General features: G+C 42.4%; 1 long non-coding RNA gene across 1 annotated transcript; it reads left to right on the top strand.

The window, feature by feature from the left end:
• The first annotated feature begins 481 nt into the window (after nt 1-481).
• Nucleotides 482-4,188, top strand: LOC122700482. Its single transcript, XR_006342783.1, has 3 exons — nt 482-1,156; nt 1,579-1,640; nt 4,151-4,188. It is a non-coding gene; the product is annotated as an uncharacterized LOC122700482 (long non-coding RNA).
• The last annotated feature ends 2,767 nt before the right edge of the window (nt 4,189-6,955 follow it).

Below are 6,955 nucleotides of genomic sequence, written 5' to 3'. Positions count from 1 at the left end.
AGTACTGGAGTGGGGTGCCATTGCCTTCTCCAAAATGTAGAAGACAAGAAGAATAACAGAAAAGCAGGCCCAGCAAGGGCCACAAAAGAAATTTATAATTATTGATAAACTGGATGCTATAAGGCATGGGACTCTTGAAAGAAGTCCAGAGGGAACAGTTCATAATCTGAAAACAAGATATGATCCTGGGGTCGGAAAACCGACCCCAGACTGTTTCTCAACTGGCGTCTCAGAGTCACATGATTTATGGATCTGGTGGATAATCTGTAGATAAGAATATTAGTCTTAGTTACTGATTTGTTATTGATTACTGTTTCTTAATTACTCAGTGGTTAATGATCATTTTGTTCTTTGGCCCTGAAGGTCACATGAGTTATAGTTTAACTCCCCGCATATTCTTTCATTCACAGCTGAAAGTATAATAAAGTTGGCTTGGATTTAGTTTCGGCACCTTCACCTAGGAGCGGTGTTGGTCCCCTGATCCTCGCTTTTCTCAGAATTCTTGGGTTTTGTTTCTCATTCTCTTGCTGTCGGTCTCAACACCAAAACAGCTAAACTGTTTTCATCTTCACAGACTCTGTATGTGTACGTGTGTGTGTGTGTTATCCTTCTTTCTGGAAAGGGACAAGGTGTATTGAGGAAAGCTCAGACTTTCAAAAATCTGTGTCTCTAAAGTTACTAAGAGAACTCGCTGAAACAGAAATCTGAGAAATGCAGACCAGCTGGCCCCAAGTAAACGCACAGTCTTGTGGCAGAGTGATGTGTGGTTTAACACAACCAGGGAAGTCAGAAAGAGCTAAAGAGGCTTTCCCACAGGGGCTGGTGCAATCCAGGGATTAGTAAAGGGGGGAGATGGGAGGGAATTTTTATCTGTGATCTAGAGACCTCTTAGTGGAGATTCTTTTTCTCAGTGAGAGAACTATAGACCATCACTGCCTAGGCAAAGGCTTAGAAGACTGTCTGGTTCTGAAGTCTTCATGTTACTGATGAGGAATGTGTGATCAGAAAGGGTAGAGGACTTGCTGACAGCAGACCAAGTTCGAGATTCAGCTTTCGTTGCAGCTTTCCCCACCTTCTTTCCCTGGCTGCATGGTGAGCTGGGGATGCTATGCTTCTCTGCAGGAGTATCTTCCAAAAGTCAAGATTTGAGAAAATAGTGAGTTTTGAACATTTTGTAAGGTGAGGCTAAAAAAGGGAGGGCCTCCCCCTCTTTTCTGCTTCTTTAAATTCAATGCAGCCAGCATTTCCCAGTCCTGCCGCTCACCCTCAGTGCTCCTCACAATGTGTGTGCCTATGCATTGCCTGAGGGGCTTGTTAAAATGCAGATTCTGTAGGTCAGGGGCTGGCCTATAGTTCTGAATTTCTGACATGCCCACAGGAGCGTCTACAGCTTTTCCTGGTGATGGGGGGCTGCCACTGAGCCCAGACTCAGCCCTCTGTCCCTCCCAGCCTCCTAATGACCTGCAGCTGGTGGGCTCACCTGTGGGGGTGGGCGGCGGGCACGGATCCCACGTGGACTCATTAGGGGAGGGGAGGGGGGCAGCCATTTTCAGTCAGTCTGCTTCTCTTTCTGCAGAGAGAGCTGCCCAGGTCAGAGTTTGGTAACAAATCTCCTGTTGAATGTTCAGAAGAGGCTCTAGGTAAGTTAGTTTGGCAGCAGCTACTGTCGCCATTGGTTCCTACTACATTTAATTCTCCAGTCTCTCAGATACTATGGCTTAACAATGTTTGTTGCGTGGAATTAGGACAAATTCACAGATCGAGGCTTTGGGGGCATCCTTACTACTCTGTACAATCAAACTGAGTGTGTCTAGACCTTCAGACTATTAATACTTGCCTTTCCCCTCTCTGCCCACCCTTCACCCCACCAAGAAAACCTATTTGAAGCCCGCAGAAGTTCATTCTGAGAATTTCATTATCATTGTGCCATTCATAATTCGCTGCTTAACCTCTGTGGATGGCAGCAAGTGCGGTTTTGAACAGTCCCACTGGAATAAAATCACAGGGTTAATAATCTCTGCTCTTTGTGAGTAATTGGAAAAATGGTATCCTGGAAACAAGCCATTAGCAGAAAACTATTTTTTAACCAATTTCCATAGAATATAAGAAGTCAAACAGTGACTAGAATAATTTCACTGTGAGTTATGTTCCCCCTGACGCGTTCACAAGTGGGGCAAATCTACGGGCACTGCATTTCTGAGACTGACCACTTAAAACTTAAAAACAGCATTCAACCAGAGCTGTTTGATAAAAGTACAACCACCTACAGCCCCTTTCCTAGCTGAAAGAATGCCGTACACACCACTATGCATTTTTCTTCTTAGTGGCACCAAGTGTAGTGTTGGGTCCATCCCAGCAGGCACAGATGAGCTTCACTGATCTTTCTTTTAAGTGTTGAATGGTGCTGAACTGCATGGGAAGTCTGTAATTGAATAACCGTCACAAATTGGGTTGGCTTTTTAGATGTTCCCCAGGGTTTTGAGGAATCCTTAGGAATATATGTGCTTAGTTGTGTCTGATTCTTTGTGGCCCCATGGACTGTAGCCTGCCAGGCTCCTCTGTCCATGGAATTTTCCAGGCAGGAATACTGGAGCGTGTTGCCATTTCCTACTCCTGGGGACCTCCCTGACCCAGGGTGGAACCCACATCTCTTGTGTCTCCCACATTAGCAGGCAGGTTCTTTTACCACTGGGCCACCTGAATGGTGCTGAACTGTATGGAGTCCATAATTGAATAACCATCACAAATTGGTGGACTTTTTGGATGTTTCCCAGTATCATGAACTTGCAGTTTCAGGGAACAGAGTGGGAGACACAGAAGGAAGCTCATGGTTCCCTGAAGCTAGATGACGTAACAGTCTGGGTGAAAGATATTCAGATGCAAACTTTGGAGTCATCTAGAAGTTCTAACTGAGAGAAGACGTTTCTCCCAGACTGGGAGCTGTGAAGACAGAGGGGAACTAAGAAGGCTGTTGTGGAGGCAGAGGGATGAACCACCAGCACTGAGGTTCTGGGAGATGGGCTGAGAGGGTGCTCTCTCCGGGCTGGGGGAGAGCTGCTGTGGCATCAGGGGCAGCGTTCACGAGCTAGTAGTGCCTTCACCTAGGGAGAGGGGCCCTGGGGTATCAGGTTAACCTAGCTACTGGCTGGCACTGTCGCTGAGCAATCCAGGTAGAAGGGGAGAGAGTTTGCTAAGGGAGGGAGGCTGGGAATACGGAGAACCATTTCCCATGCTGGCTTACTGAGCAGGGCTGCTCCTAAGAGCCAGCTGTGGGTTTTGCTCTGTTTTTGCAGCAGGTGGCATACAGTTTATTTATGTGGAGGAATCTGCTGTTTCAGTACCTCATGTACAGTTAAAGCGGCCTGAAGGCTGGCGGGAACCTGGTGAATTTTAGCTGTCACTTGGGTTCCTAATTTGCAATAGCCTGTTACCTGTGTTAGCCCTACGAGGGCTGCTGTTCTGCTGTTGCGAGAAGCTGTGTTCCAAATGTCATTCCTGAATGCATGTTCCATACAGAGCATCTTATGCCTGACTGCTCCTTCTGGGGCTTCCTTGCATCCATCATCTCACACCCCTGCTGGCTCATCCGCTTCAGGCCCTCGCTATACCCTGTCTATCACAGTAGCCTCCTGACTGGCTTCTCTGCCTATGGTGTTTTCCCCCTCCATTGGTTCATCGAAGGCCAAGGTTTACAGGGAGCTGTTTAAACTACCACTTCAATCAAGGTCCTTACTTTCTTCAGAACCTTTGATGGCTCACTTTGCCCAGAGATACCATCACCATGCCTGAGCTGGACATTTAATGAGTTCTGTGGGCTATCTGTCCACCCCCACATCCCTTTCTAGGTAGATATCTTAACAAACAAACAAACAAACTTCTTATTTTGTATTGGGCTATAGTTGATTAACAAAGTTGTGATAGTTTTAGGTGAGCTACCTCTTCTCATTTCCCCCAGTGCCTGTGACTTTACTTGACCTTAATGGTGAGAGAAAAGTCTAAAATCCAGGTCCCCATCCCTGCCTTTCTGGTTTATCTCATTGCTCTTCATCATACAGGGCAGACAATTTCAAAAGCAAACTACACATCTTTAATAAATCAGAATATATTGAGTATTGGCATTTTCTGGATTAATTACCTTTCCTAATCTCAGATATGCAGATGACATCACCCTCATGGCAGAAAGTGAAGAGGAACTAAAAAGCCTCTTGATGAAAGTGAAAGAGGAGAGTGAAAAAATTGGCTTAAAGTTCAACATTCAGAAAACTAAGATCATGGCATCCAGTTCCATCACTTCATGACAAATATATGGGGAAACAGTGGAAACAGTGGTAGACTTTACTTTCATGGGCTCCAAAATCTCTGTAGATGGTGACTGCAGCCATGAAATTAAAAGACTCTTGCTCCTTGAAAGGAAAGTTATGACCATCCTAGACAGCATATTAAAAAGCAGAGACATTACCTTGCCAACAAAGGTCCATCTAGTCAAGGCTATGGTTTTTCCAGTAGTCATGTATGGATGTGAGAGTTGGACTATAGAGAAAGCTGAGCACCGAAGAATTGATGCTTTTGAACTGTGGTGTTTGAGAAGACTCTTGAGAGTCCCTTGGACTGCAAGGAAATCCAACCAGTCCCTCCTAAAGGAGATCAGTCCTGAGTGTTCATTGGAAGGACTGATGCTGAAGCTGAAACTCCAATACATTTGCCATCTGATGCAAAGAGCTGACTCATTTGAAAAGACCCTGATGCTGGGAAAGATTTGAGGGCAGGAGGAGAAGGGGACAACAGAGGATGAGATGGTTGGATGGCATCACCGACTCAATGGACATGAGTTTGGGTAAACTCCTGGAGTTGGTGATGGACAGGGAGGCCTAGCCTGCTGTGGTCCATGGCGTCACAGAGTTGGACATGACTGAGCTACTGAACTGAACTGCACTGATACTAAATATAAAATAAAAACTTTAAAATATCAATGAATTTGAAAATATAATTTAAAAAAGGAAATTTGCTTCTTGGAAAAGATTAATAAAATTGATAAATATCTGTCAAGAGTGATTACAAAGAAAAGTTTTCCAGAATTAAGAATGTTTATCATTTGAGGTTTTAGAGGTTTTAAAAATAAAAACATTTAACTTTAGATAAAATGTAGAAGGTCTTAAGGGATCATTGTACCCATCATATAACCTAAAAACATACCTGAATCTCCCCCATCATGTTTAAGATATAGAAGACTTGCAGACAAAAGTAGTCTAAGGAAATTAAATTACAGACAAGTTTAAGGGATTTCTAGGTGAGCAGATACCAGTGGCCAAATTCTAGTCTGCAAAGTCTCCCAGGGGCCAGTTTTGCTGGGATACTTGCAGACCTTGTGAGCTGGCATGAATAGACTGAAATCAGAAGCTCCAAAGGCAGGGAATTTGTTCTTGCCTGCCAACCTTCGCCAAAAGAGCTTTGCTGAGTGTGTGTCAGGGGCATGGAAGCTGAACTAGAAAGCAGAGGGAGCATTCTGCATCCAACAGTGCTTAGATCGCAAAGTCCTACTAGAGGGAGTAACTTATAAGAGACACAGGATAGAACAAGTTAGATCTAAAGACCTTTGAAAATGCGGAGGGAACCTAACCAAAGCTGTAACTCTGCCACAATTCAGCTCGAATCCTGATCAGATTGTTAAGACGGACTCTTCTGTAACTTACTGACAAGGGAAAGGACATGCCTTCACTTGTACAAAATAATATTTACTCCAAAGACTACAATTTTTTTCATAACACAATTGTGGGAATGCAATAAAATGTGAAAGCAGTGTAGAAACAATATGATTCCTAATTAAGAGGAAAAAACTGTCAATAGGAGCAGACTGAGGAATGGCTCAGATATTGCAATTAGCGAAGACTTTAACGAAGGGCTTCCCTGGTGCCTCAGATGGTGAAGAATCTGCCTGCAATGCAGGAAACCCCAGGTTCGATCCCTGGGTCAGAAAAATTCCCTGGAGCAGGGATTAGTTACCCACTCTGGTATTCTTGCCTGGAGAATTCTATGGACAGTGAAGCCGGCAGGCTGCAGCCCATGGGGTTGTAAAGAGTCAGACAGGACTGAGCGACTATCACTTTTCTTCACTTAAAATAGCTATTAAAATATATTGAAGAAATTAGAAGAAAAACAGACAAAATGGACACAAAAATGAGAATTTTAAGAGAAAAGTAAAATTTCTACAATAGAACAAAGTGGAAATTTATAACTGAAAAATTATCATATATTAAATGTATTTAATGTATTCAAAGTAGAATGCACATAGCTGAGGAAAAAAATATCAATTATTTCATCCAGGTCATAACTGTCAAACTAGTTTAAACCAAAAATAAAGGAAAAAAATTTAAGCACAGACATAAATTCTTACATGCAGACAGAAAAAAATAGGTAGGTTATATTCAGGAAGACAAACATAACATGATAAATAATTTTCATCAGAAAACAAATGCAAGACAAAAGACAACAGAATTGACTTCTGTAAGTGCTGAAAGAAAAAAAAATTGGAATTAAAATAAAAGTCTGTATAAAGACAGTTTTAGATAAATGAAAACTGAGACAATATGTCACCAGCTTTTTAGGCTAAAAAGGAACAATCCATGACATCAGCACAGATCAGCCACACAAATCTGCAGACTAGACCAGAAAGATCAAATACAAGCAAAAATGTGCAATAATAGTTTTAAAAGTTAAAAGTAAATTACTGGATATTTTTTAAAAACCACAATAAGAACAATATATTGAGTTCATAATACATGTGGAAATAACATGTATGACATCAATAGCATATTTGGAGAGAAAAATAAATGTAATTATACACTTACAAAGTATTACATTGCTCATGGAGTAGCAAAACAATAATTCAATTATCTTGATAAGTGAGGTAAAAATTGAGGATGTTTATGGTAATCCCTAGAGCAGTGGTTCTCTACCA

Source organism: Cervus elaphus, chromosome 9 (genome assembly GCF_910594005.1).
Source record: "Cervus elaphus chromosome 9, mCerEla1.1, whole genome shotgun sequence".
Lineage (NCBI taxonomy): Eukaryota > Metazoa > Chordata > Mammalia > Artiodactyla > Cervidae > Cervus > Cervus elaphus.
The sequence above is the reverse complement of the archived record's forward strand: the minus strand, read 5'-3'. Positions and strand labels throughout refer to the sequence as shown.